Genomic DNA, 13,194 nt, shown 5'->3' with positions numbered 1-13,194 from the left:
TTCTCCTCCGGAGGTGGATGTTTCTTTGCTTTCAACCCTTCAAATAAGTTCCTCACTTCTTCTCGCGCGATCTCGGCGTTCTCCTCCAAGGTCCTCTCATATGGTAACTTCTCTGGAGTCTTCAGAGAAGGACCGAATCTGTATGTCCTCCCGCCTCTGGTTGTACTGCTAGACGCTGACCAAGCAGACGGAGCGGTTGTCTTCTTTACTTGCTTAAGCGGCGGAGGAGAAGGACTACGACGCGCTGGAGCAGCGGCAGGTCTCTTCCGCCCTTGCTGACGAGGCGGAGAAGGAGGAGGCTGGCTGCTCGGGCGCGTCGGCGCAGGCGGAGAAGGAGGCGGAGTGCCGCCACGCGCCGGAGAAGGAGCCGGCCGAGGGCCCTGATCGTCACTCGCCGGAGGAGGAGGCGGTGGAGGCGAAGTGCCCTGACTCGCCGGAGGAGGAGGACGAGGCGGTGGCGTCCAGTTCGGAAGGTTGATGAGCTCCTTCCGCCATAGGCATGGAGTCTTCAGAGCAGACCCCAGCCGAGTCTCCCCTTCACCGGTAGGGTGGTCAAGCTGGAGGTCCTCAAATCCCTCCGTTATCTCATCCACCATCACCCTAGCATATCCTTCTGGAATCGGCCGGCAGTGAAAAGTTGCGCCGGGTTCAGTAGGATAAACAGAGCCAACAGCCGCCTTGACCTTCAAATTCATCCATTGCGTCATAAGGTGGCAGTTTTGAGACTCCGTTATAGCATCCACGGGATAGCTGGCAGGAGCCGTCAAGGCATGCTCCAGCTGAAGCAGCTCGGTGGAAGCCACGCTGCTTCTGCGCTGAGATGGCGGGGTAGCTTCGGGGGAGGCTTCGGCAGTACGTTTGCTGCGATTTGCTTCTCGTTCCTCTATCGCGTCTACCCTTGCTTGCAGCGCCTGTATTTGGGTCTGCTGCACTTTTTTCCTCCTCTCATGGGATTTGTAACCGCCTGCGTCCGGAAACCCAACCTTCCACGGAATGGAGCCTGGCGTGCCTCGTGTCCGTCCAGGGTGCTCAGGATTCCCGAGGGCCATTGTGAGCTCGTCGTTCTCTCTGTCTGGAAAGAACGTCCCTTCCCGCGCTGCTTTGATATACTGCTTAAGCTTACTGACTGGTATGTCCATTTGATTGTTCGTCCAAATGCACTTCCCTGTTACAGGGTCCAGTGTTCCGCCAGCCCCGAAGAACCAAGTCCGGCAACGGTCTGGCCAGTTAATTGTCTCTGGTTCGATCCCTTTATGAACGAGATCATTCTCAGTCTTGGACCACTTAGGCCGGGCTACGAGGTAGCCACCTGACCCCGTGCGATGGTGAAGCTTCTTCTTCGCAGCATTTTGCTTGTTTGTCGCCGACATCTTCTTACTCTTTTCTGATGTCTTGTGGGCCACAAATGCGGGCCAGTGATCTCTGATCTTCTCATATCTGCCCTTGAATTCTGGTGTCTCATTATTTTCGACAAACTTATTCAGCTCTTTCTTCCACCTCCTGAATAGTTCTGCCATCCTCTTCAGAGCAAAAGACTTGATTAATTTCTCTTTAACTGGGTTCTCTGGATTATCCTCAGGCGGTAGGGTGAAATTTGACTTCAGCTCAGTCCAAAGATTATTTTTCTGCATATCATTGACATAAGACACCTCAGGGTCTTCTGTAGCCGGCTTAAACCATTTCTGGATGCTTATCGGGATCTTGTCCCTAACCAGAACCCCGCACTGAGCAACAAATGCGCTCTTTGTCCGGAGGGGTTCAATAGGTTGGCCGTCGGGCGCGATTGCTATGATCTCAAACTTTTCATCCGAGCTCAACTTTTTCTTCGGGCCTCGTCTCTTTACCGAAGTTGTGCTCGATTCGGAGGGCTAGAAAAAAGAACAAAGACTTAATTAATATGTGTACATACCAAAACAATGAATGCATCAATCAACTAGTCAGCATAGGCTTAACTAATATATATACCTGGCCGGACTCGGTTCGGTCACCGGAGCCATCATCACGGTCTCCTTCTTGCACCGGCCTTGGGTCACCGGAGCCGTCCTCATGTTCTTCTTCTTGCACCGGCATTAGGTCACCGTAGCCAGCTTGTTCACCCTCTCCTTCTAGACCATCGGTTTCGTTGAGAAACAACGAGAGGGCATCACTTCCTTCTGTGATTATGTCCCTCAACAACGCTTCTTTTGTTGCTTCGTCTAGGGCGGTGTCCATAGTTTCTACAAATATTTACAACATGGCAATTATTATTCAAACATGACAGATGGATATATTAGTGCCAAACGTAGAACTAGCTACCTAATCATAGTAAGCTATCGGGAGGGGGTATATATTGACAACGACGACACTACATCATGTTCGAGAGGATCGCCGAGGGGTCAGGAGGTTGCCTAGTGTCAAAGGATTCAACAAAACCATGTCTTCATCATTAGGCGAAAGTAACATGTGCATGATGGTACGAAGCTCTTCAAAGTTGTTCTGGAACGGAGTCCCAGATAGGATAATTCGCTTTTTGGTACAAAGTTCAGAAAGAGCCTTCCGAATATCGCTATTTGGAAGGCCTTTGCTGAATTCGTACCAAAAACCGGATTATTCTATCCGGGACTCCATTCCAGAATAACTTTGCAGAACTTCGTACCAACATGCCCTGGTTACTTCCGGCTAATGATGAAGGCATGGATTTCTTCAATACTTTGACACTAGGAAACCTCTCTCGACCCCTCGGCGATCCTCGACCCCTCGAACCCTCGACGACCCTGGAACCCTCGACCCCTAGACGACCCTCTTCTTCCTCTCATGTTCGAGAGGATCGCCGAGGGGTCGGGAGGTTGCCTAGTGTCAAAGGATTCAACAAAACCATGTCTTCATCATTAGGCGAAAGTAACATGTGCATGATGGTACGAAGCTCTTCAAAGTTGTTCTGGAACGGAGTCCCAGATAGGATAATTCGCTTTTTGGTACAAAGTTCAGCAAGAGCCTTCCGAATATCGCTATTTGGAAGGCCTTTGCTGAATTCGTACCAAAAAGCGGATTATTCTATCCGGGACTCCATTCCAGAATAACTTTGCAGAACTTCGTACCAACATGCCCTGGTTACTTCCGGCTAATGATGAAGGCATGGATTTCTTCAATACTTTGACACTAGGAAACCTCTCTCTACTTCCGGCTAATAAGAAGAAGAAGAAGAAGAAGAAGAAGAAAAAAGAAGAAAAAAAGAGGAGAAGAAGAAAGGAATAGTGGAGAAGAAGAGAAAATAGAAGGAGAAAAGAGAAAATAGAATATATTCTATTTTCTCTTCTTCTCCACTATTCCTTTCTTCTTCTCCTCTTCTTTTTCTTCTTTTTTCTTCTTCTTATTTATTTCTCCTCTTCTTTTCGGTAGAGGAAACCCTAAATAGCTAGCAAGTATCGTGGGTGTGAGATACATGTGGCCTTCGGTGTCGGACACTACATCCACGTCCCACAAGTGACGTGGGCGTCGAAGCCCGCGCCACTTGTGGGATGTGGGTGTAGTGTCCGACACCGACGGTACATGTATCTCACACCGATGATACTTTCTATTTAGGGTTTCTCCTCTACCGCTCCTCGACCTCTTGACGACCCTCGTTCCCGATAAAATAAAGAGGAAGAAGAAGAAGAAAAAAGAAGAAAAGAAAGAATAGAGGAGAAGACTTCCTCTTCTTCCTCTCCTCTTCTTCTCCCTCTTCTTCCCCTTCTTCCTCGCGCTCTCTCATGAATGTCTGACGTTCTCGACCCCCCCCCCCCCCACGTGTCGAAGAAAAAAAAGAAGAAAAAAAAGAGGAGAAGAAGAAAGGAATAGTGGAGAAGAAGAGAAAATAGAATATATTCTATTTTCTCTTCTTCTCCACTATTCCTTTCTTCTTCTCCTCTTCTTTTTCTTCTTTTTTCTTCTTCTTATTTATTTCTCCTCGTCTTCCTCTACCCTCTCGGCGACCCTAGACCCCCTCTCGACCCTCGACCCCTAGGCGACCGTCGACCCCTCTCTTTTTTTGTTCCTCTTCTATTTTATCCTCTTCTTCCTCTACCGCTCGGCGACCCTCGACGACCCTCGTTCCCGATAAAAAAAAGAGGAAGAAGAAGAAAAAAAGAGGAGAAGAAAGAATATAGGAGAAGATCATCTCCTCTATTCTTTCTTCTCCTCTTTTTTCTTTTCTTATTCCTCTTCTTTTTTTATCCTCTTCCTCCTCTCATGTTCGACGACCCTCGACCCCCTCTTCTTCTCCCTCTTCTAATTCATTTGTTCATATGAATATACAAACATTTTCATATTTACAATAATTAATATCACCAAAAAAAATCTATGAACAGAAAAAAATCCTAATTTTTCTAAACCTAATCTTTTGCATATATACATGAACATAGATATATACACAGAGAACATATGTATACATATATATAAAAAATCCTAATATTCTTCCCCCTCTTCTAATCCTAATCTTTTGCATATATACATGAACATAGATATATACACAGAGAACATATGTATACATATATATAAAAAACAAGCATATATATATATGAAAAAAAGCATGTATATGAAAAAAAATGCTAGCTAGGGCGCTGGCCGGACCAGAGGAGGACCGCGGAGTCGGCGGCGAGGATGGCGACGGGGCAGTGGGCGCGCGCTTTGGGTAGGAGACGCGGGCGACGGCGACGGCGGGCCGGGGCGGCGGGCGTCGGGCAAGGGGCCGGCCGGCGCGGGCGACGGCGAGGGCGGGACGGGGCGGTGCGCGTCGGGGCAGGGACGAGGGCGACGGCGACGGGGGCGGGCCGGGGCGGCGCGCGTCGCGGGCGACGACGACGATGGGCGCGGGCGACGACGACGATGGGGGCGGGCGGCGTCGGGGCAGCCTAGCAGCGTCGGCAACTGCAACTGCAAGATGAGAATGAAAAATTCCAAAGTGTGGCCTTATACAGCAGAGGCTTTAGTCCCGGTTCGTGGCAGCAACCGGGACTAAAGGTGGGCATTAGTCCTGGTTGCTTCCACGAACCGAGACCAATGGCCTCTTTTCGGCAGCCCAAAGGGCGGGAAGCGAAGCCCATTGGTCCCGGTTGGTGGCACCAACCGAGACTAAAGGGGGGCAATGGTCACGGTTGGTGCCACGAACCGTGACCAATGCACCCTTTAGTCCCGGTTGGTGCCACCAACCGGGACCAATGCCCTTGTGCGCCCCGCGCCCAAAAGTTTAGTCCCACATCGCTAGTTGACAGCGCCCAACACCAGTTTATAAGCTCTGCTGCCTCCTCCCTCTCGAACTCCTCTGAACTGCAGGCCTATGGGCCTAATTTGACACTGCTTTGCCTGTGGGCCTATTGGGCCTTCTGCGGGCCTGAATCCTGGCCCATGTAGGGTTTCTAGTCGTATTCAGGCCATGGAGTCCCAGTAGGTGGCATTTTTTTTGGTTTTTTCTTTTTTTATTTCTACTTAAAACTAAATACTTACAGTTTTTTAGTGATTTCTTTTTGCTTTTAGGTCACAAAAATTATAAACTTTCTGTTAGTGCCATTAGTTTTAAATTTTAAATAGTTTAAATTTGAATTTTTAAAAATTTATGTGAATCACTAGTTTATGAATAACTTTACTATAAAATTAGAATTTTTTCTATTTATTTTTTATTTCTACTTACAACTAAATACTTACAGTTTTTTAGTGATTTCTTTTTGCTTTTAGGTCATAAAAATTATAAACTTTCTGTTAGTGCCATTAGTTTTAAATTTTAAATAGTTTAAATTTGAATTTTTAAAAATTTGTGTGAATCACTAGTTTATGAATAACTTTACTATAAAATTAGAATTTTTCTCTTCTTTATTTTTTATTTCTACTTACAACTAAATACTTACAGTTTTTTAGTGATTTCTTTTTGCTTTTAGGTCACAAAAATTATAAACTTTCTGTTAGTGCCATTAGTTTTAAATTTTAAATAGTTTAAATTTGAATTTTTAAAAATTTGTGTGAATCACTAGTTTATGAATAACTTTACTATAAAATTAGAATTTTTTCTTCTTTGCTATTTATTTTTTATTTTAGGTCACACAAATTATAGTTTGATTTTAGGTCACACAAATTATATTCTTTTTGCTATTGAAGAATATTATAGTTTTATTTTAGTTGATCATAACATAATATTTTAATTGATTGTTTTTATTTTCATAAAAGTTTTGTAGTTCATTCTGTTTGCTATTAATTCATTCTTTGAGCTAAATGACTCTGAAATTGGAAAGCATTTCAAAATGAACTCTGAAAAGGTTGAAAGTTGGCATGGTCTCATCATTTCACCCACATAGCATGTTCCAAAAAGTAGAGAGGGTTATGACAAAAACTTGATGCACTTCGTGTACAAAATGGACAATCACTTTCGAAGTATCAAAGTTTCGAACCATAAGACATGAAAGCATTTCAAATGAACTCTGAAAAAGTTGAAAGTTGGGATGGTATCATAATTTCATCCACATAGCATTTGCTTATTGCGGGAGAAAGTCTTCACTTTTTCTTCGCTTGTGTCATTTGCTTATTGCGCCGTAACCATGGATAATCTTCATTGTTTATCAGGATGCTTGGGTCAGCCTTGACATTGAAGGGAGGAATTTCATGAAACTTTTCATAATCTTCAGACATGTCTGTCTTGCCGTCCACTCCCAGGATGTCCCTTTTTCCTGAAAGAACTATGTGGCGCTTTGGCTCATCGTATGATGTATTCGCTTCCTTATCTTTTCTTTTTCTCGGTTTGGTAGACATGTCCTTCACATAGATAACCTGTGCCACATCATTGGCTAGGATGAACGGTTCGTCAGTGTACCCAAGATTTTTCAGATCCACTGTTGTCATTCCGTACTGTGGGTCTACCTGTACCCCGCCGCCTAACAGATTGACCCATTTGCACTTAAACAAAGGGACCTTAAAATTAGGTCCGTAGTCAAGTTCCCATATGTCCACTATGTAACCATAATATGTGTCCTTTCCGCTCTCGGTTGCTGCATCAAAGCGGACACCGCTGTTTTGGTTGGTGCTCTTTTGATCTTGGGCGATCGTGTAAAATGTATTCCCATTTATCTCGTATCCTTTGTAAGTCAATCCAGTCAAAGATGGTCCCCTGGACAACAAGTACAACTCATCACAAACAGTGTTGTCACCTCTGAGACGTGTTTCCAACCAACTGCTGAAAGTCCTGATGTGTTCACATGTAATCCAGTCATCGCACTGCTCCGGGTGTTTGGAGCGCAGACTGTTCTTGTGTTCATCGACATACGGGGTCACCAAGGTAGAGTTTTGTAGAACTGTGTAGTGTGCTTGAGACCAAGAATATCCGTCCCTGCATATTATTGAGTCTCTTCCAAGAGTGCCTTTTCCAGTCAGTCTCCCCTCATACCGCGATTTAGGGAGACCTATCTTGTTAAGGCCAGGAATGAAGTCAACACAAAACCCGATAACATCCTCTGTTTGATGGCCCATGGAGATGCTTCCTTCTGGCCTAGCGCGGTTACGGACATATTTCTTTAGGACTCCCATGAACCTCTCAAAGGGGAACATATTGTGTAGAAATACGGGCCCCAGGATGACAATCTCGTCGACTAGATGAACTAGGACATGCGTCATGATATTGAAGAAGGATGGTGGGAACACCAGCTCGAAACTGACAAGACATTGCGCCACATCACTCCTTAGCCTTGGTACGATTTCTGGGTCGATCACCTTCTGAGAGATTGCATTGAGGAATGCACATAGCTTCACAATGGCTAATCGGACGTTTTCCGGTAGAAGCCCCCTCAATGCAACCGGAAGCAGTTGCGTCATAATCACGTGGCAGTCATGAGACTTTAGGTTCTGAAACTTTTTCTCTGGCATATTTATTGTTCCCTTTATATTCGACGAGAAGCCAGTCGTGACCTTCATACTAAGCAGGCATTGAAAGAAGATTTCTTTCTCTTCTTTTGTAAGAGCGTAGCTGGCAGGACCTTTATACTGCTTCGGAGGCATGCCGTCTTTTTCGTGTAAATGTTGCAGGTCCTCTCGTGCCTCAGGTGTATCTTTTGTCTTCCCATACACGCCCAAGAAGCCTAGCAGGTTCACGGAAAGGTTCTTCGTCACGTGCATCACGTCGATTGAGGAGCGGACCTCTAGGTCTTTCCAGTAGGGTAGGTCCCAAAATATAGATTTCTTCTTCCACATGGGTGCGTGTCCCTCAGCATCATTCGGAACAGCTAGTCCACCGGGACCCTTTCCAAAGATTACGTAGTGTAAATCATTGACCATAGCAAGCACGTGATCACCGGTGCACATGGCGGGCTTCTTCCGGTGATCTGCCTCGCCTTTGAAATGCTTGCCTTTCTTTCGACATTGATGGTTGGTCGGAAGAAATCGACGATGGCCCAGGTACACATTCTTCCTGCATTTGTCCAGGTATATAGTTTCAGTGTCATCTAAACAGTGCGTGCATGCGTGGTATCCTTTGTTTGTCTGTCCTGAAAGGTTACTGAGAGCGGGCCAATCGTTGATGGTCACGAACAGCAACGCCTTAAGGTTAAATTCCTCCTGTCTATGCTCATCCCATGTACGTACACCGTTTCCATTCCACAGCTGTAAAAGTTCTTCAACTAATGGCCTTAGGTACACATCAATTTCGTTGCCGGGTTGCTTAGGGCCTTGGATGAGAACTGGCATCATAATGAACTTCCGCTTCATGCACATCCAAGGAGGAAGGTTATACATACATAGAGTCACGGGCCAGGTGCTGTGATTGCTGCTCTGCTCCCCGAAAGGATTAATGCCATCCGCGCTTAAAGCAAACCATACATTCCTTGGGTCCTTTGAAAACTCATCCCAGTACTTTCTCTCGATTTTTCTCCACTGCGACCCGTCAGCGGGTGCTCTCAACTTCCCATCTTTCTTTCGGTTCTCACTGTGCCATCGCATCAACTTGGCATGCTCTTCGTTTCTGAACAGACGTTTCAACCATGGTATTATAGGAGCATACCACATCACCTTCGCAGGAACCCTCTTCCTGAGGGGCTCGCCATCAACATCACCAGGGTCATCTTGTCTGATCTTATACCGCAACGCACCGCATACCGGGCATGCGTTCAGATCCTTGTATGCACCGCGGTAGAGGATGCAGTCATTAGGGCATGCATGTATCTTCTCCTCCTCCGATCCTAGAGGGCATACGACCTTCTTTGCTGCGTATGTACTGTCGGGCAATTCGTTATCCTTTGGAAGCTTCTTCTTCAATATTTTCAGTAGCTTCTCAAATCCTTTGTCAGTCACAGCATTCTCTGCCTTCCACTGCAACAATTTCAGTACGGTACCGAGCTTTGTGTTGTCATCTTCGCAATTGGGGTATAACCCTTTTTTGTGATCCTCTAACATGCGATCGAACTTCAGCTTCTCCGTTTGACTAATGCATTGCGTCCTTGCATCGACAATGACCCGGCGGAGATCATCATCATCGGGCACATCGTGTGGTTCCTCTTGATCTTCAGCAGCTTCACCCGTGGCAGCATCATTGGGCACATCGTCTGGTTCCTCTTGATCTTCACCAGCTCCCCCCGTTGCAGCATCACCCTATTCAGGGGGCACATAGTTGTCATCGTACTCTTCTTCTTCGCCGTCTTCCATCATAACCCCTATTTCTCCGTGCCTCGTCCAAACATTATAGTGTGGCATGAAACCCTTGTAAAGCAGGTGGGAGTGAAGGATTTTCTGATTAGAGTAAGACCTCGTATTCCCACATTCAGTGCATGGACAACACATAAAACCATTCTGCTTGTTTGCCTCAGCTGCATCGAGAAACTCATGCACGCCCTTAATGTACTCGCGGGTGTGTCTGTCACCGTACATCCATTGCCGGTTCATCTGTGCGTGCATTATATATAATTAAGTGTCCAAATTAATAGAAGTGTATAAATCTCGAGGAAAATGGAGCTTGAAGGTCGAGCTTCGAGAGGAGAAAGCTTAAGTAGTGTGGCTCGGGCATTCCATCGAACACCTCATGTGCATAGGAGGTGAGCTAGAGCACCACAAAGCCCTCTCCCCCTCGGCCAGAAAAAACAGAGCACTGTGCTCTGCTCTTGCGCGAGGGGGTATATATAGGCACCTCATTGGTCCCGGTTGGTGGCATGAACCGGGACTAAAGGGGAGCCTTTGGTCCCGGTTCAAGCCACCAACCGGGACCAATGGTGGTGGGCCAGGAGCCAGGCCCATTGGTCCCGGTTCGTCCCACCAACTGGGACCAAAAGGTCCAGACGAACCGGGACCAATGGCCCACGTGGCCCGGCCGGCCCCCTGGGCTCACGAACCGGGACCAATGCCCACATTGGTCCCGGTTCTACACTGAACCGGGACTAATGGGCTGAGCCGGCCTGGACCATAGCCCTGTTTTCTACTAGTGGTGGATACATAGACAACACCATGTCCCTAGTAAGCCTCTAGTTGACTAGCTCGTTGATCAATAGATGGTTACGGTTTCCTGACCATGGACATTGGATGTCGTTGATAACAGGATCACATCATTAGGAGAATGATGTGATGGACAAGGCCCAATCCTAAGCCTAGCACAAGATCGTGTAGTTCGTTTGGTAAAGCTTTTCTAATGTCAAGTATCATTTCCTTAGACCATGAGATTGTGCAGCTCCCGGATACTGTAGGAGTGCTTTGGGTGTGCCAAACGTCACAACGTAATTTGGTGGCTATAAAGGTACACTACAGGTATCTCCGAAAGTGTCTGTTGGGTTGGCACGAATCGAGACTGGGATTTGTCACTCCGTGTAAACGGAGAGGTATCTCTGGGCCCACTCGGTAGGACATCAGCATAATGTGCACAATGTGACCAAGGAGTTGATCACGGGATGATGTGTTACGGAACGAGTAAAGAGACTTGCCGGTCACGAGATTGAACAAGGTATCGGATACCAATGATCGAATCTCAGGCAAGTATAATACCACTGGACAAAGGGAATTGTATACGGGATTGATTGAATCCTCGACATCGTGGTTCATCCGATGAGATCATCGTGGAACATGTGGGAGCCAACATGGGTATCCAGATCCCGGTGTTGGTTATTGGCCGGAGAATTGTCTCGGTCATGTCTGCATGGTTCCCGAACCCGTACACTAGTGTAGAACCGGGCAATAGCACCGGTTCGTAAGGCCCTTTAGTGCCGGTTCCATAACCAGCACTAAAGTGTGGGCACTAAAGGCCCCCCTTTAGTACTGGTTCAGCACGAACCGGTGCTAAAGGGCAACCACGTGGCACGAGCCAGCTCCGGGGGCCAGGAGCCCTTTAGTACCGGTTGGTAACACCAACCGGTACTAAAATTTTGGTTTTTTTTGGTTTTATGATTTCTTTTTCATTTAATTTTGTGTTTTCCATTTTAATTCTTTTTCGTTTGCTGGTATTTTACGATACTACACATTGTACACATTATGCATATATATATATATAAATAGAATTTCTAGTAGAACCAATCATATATATATCATCAATGTCTCACAAACCACCATATTAATTCACACATACACACATGTATAGCTATATACAATTTCTCCTACATATGCATGTTGCCTTCGGAGCCAGTGGCATTAGCCTAATTGGTGCCTTCGGAGCACGATGACAATTGGAAGTGGTTCATGACCTGGTCGATGGGGGCGGTAGCGGGTAATAGTATTCTCCCTTCGGATTTATAACCTGGTCGAGCAAAAATCCCGCTATTTCCTCTTGAAGTGCTTCTACGCGCTCCGTTTCTAGGAGCTTGTCCCGCACCTTTGTGAACTGTTAAGAAGGAGATCAATATGCATGTGTATTAGTTGTGTGAATAGATATCGATAATGGTGTAAAAATTGTGAATAGTGTTCTGACAAGCGTACCCATTCCTGTCTTTGAGATCTGCTCCTTTCGGACGCCATCATGCGAATGTTCTCGCAAACGCAGAATGCACACAGATCAGTCCCCTGCGCCTGCTTCAGGGCCTTTATTACGAGAATAGAATTTAATTTGATCAGATAATAATTAATCAAGCACGATAATTAAAGAGATGGCAGCTAGCTAGCTAGCTAGTACTACTTAATTACTTACCTTGGGTCGAAACCATTTCAGCCGTCGTTTCCATTCGCCTTCCGTGACGCCGATGAACCTTGCCCAAGCCCTGCCCGCCGACAAAGAAAATGAATAAAGGGGTTATTAAATAGTTCATATCATGAAATGACGAACTAAATAGGCCGAGATATATAGTTAATAATGATTGAAATTACCTGTTGACTATCCCAAACAAGATGTTATAGTCACTATTTGCTTTGAGTAGTGAGTCCAGTATTTCAACTGTTCCGGCGTCAACTTTAATGATACACAAGATCCAGTGAAATCTGCATGCACACACGTTTGCATGTCTTAATTAAGCGGGCATATGTAAGCAAAAACATGTAGCTAGCTAGTAGGCAAAAACAGAGAATTTGTAGTACAAGAAAGTGTGACTCACTGGAAGTTATAAGGAAGTAGTATATCTTCATTGTATTTGAGGCGCTTCAAGAACTCTAGCATGCTGTCCTCTACCTGCTTTTCATGATGCTTGTTTATTTTCCATGTGTATTCATTAACGGTGTTTGGGTCAATGAACCCAATGCCATAGCGTCCACCTTTTCTCATTTCATACATCTTCATCCTGCATAATACCACAGAAAAGAATATAGTGAGGATAATTACAGGTAATGATTGATCAAAAGGATCACTATAGCTAGCTTGAGACTTAAATTACAGAAAGAAATCACTTACAGACAATAGCAACTGACGCTAGATTTGTCGAGTGCGTCTTGATTGTATAACTGAAACAGTTCAGAATACTCAACGGTCACAGGTTTCTAATGGTAGTAATGATCCTTCTTGACTTGCACCATGAGGGACTCTCGATCGGATCTCTTGGTAATGTCCATGTACCATTGATGCAATTCATACATTCTCGTTGGGAGCTTCTTGACCTCTTCTGGCTTGACCAAAGGTTGGCCCCGGGCATATTTCCGTTTTATTTCCTCCTCTATAAGCACAGGCATATCCTCGATCTCGAGGAGTTGTCCAATAGTGATGTTGAGAGTTTCAGCCTGCATTATATGCTTCTGGGTTATTACCACATCGCCCACCTCGGGAACGTAAACTGTTTTCCCACAATAATATTGGGCGCGCGTACTGTCACG

Source organism: Triticum urartu, chromosome 3A (genome assembly GCF_056163025.1).
Source record: "Triticum urartu cultivar PI428250 chromosome 3A, HENAU_Tu73, whole genome shotgun sequence".
Lineage (NCBI taxonomy): Eukaryota > Viridiplantae > Streptophyta > Magnoliopsida > Poales > Poaceae > Triticum > Triticum urartu.
The sequence above is the reverse complement of the archived record's forward strand: the minus strand, read 5'-3'. Positions refer to the sequence as shown.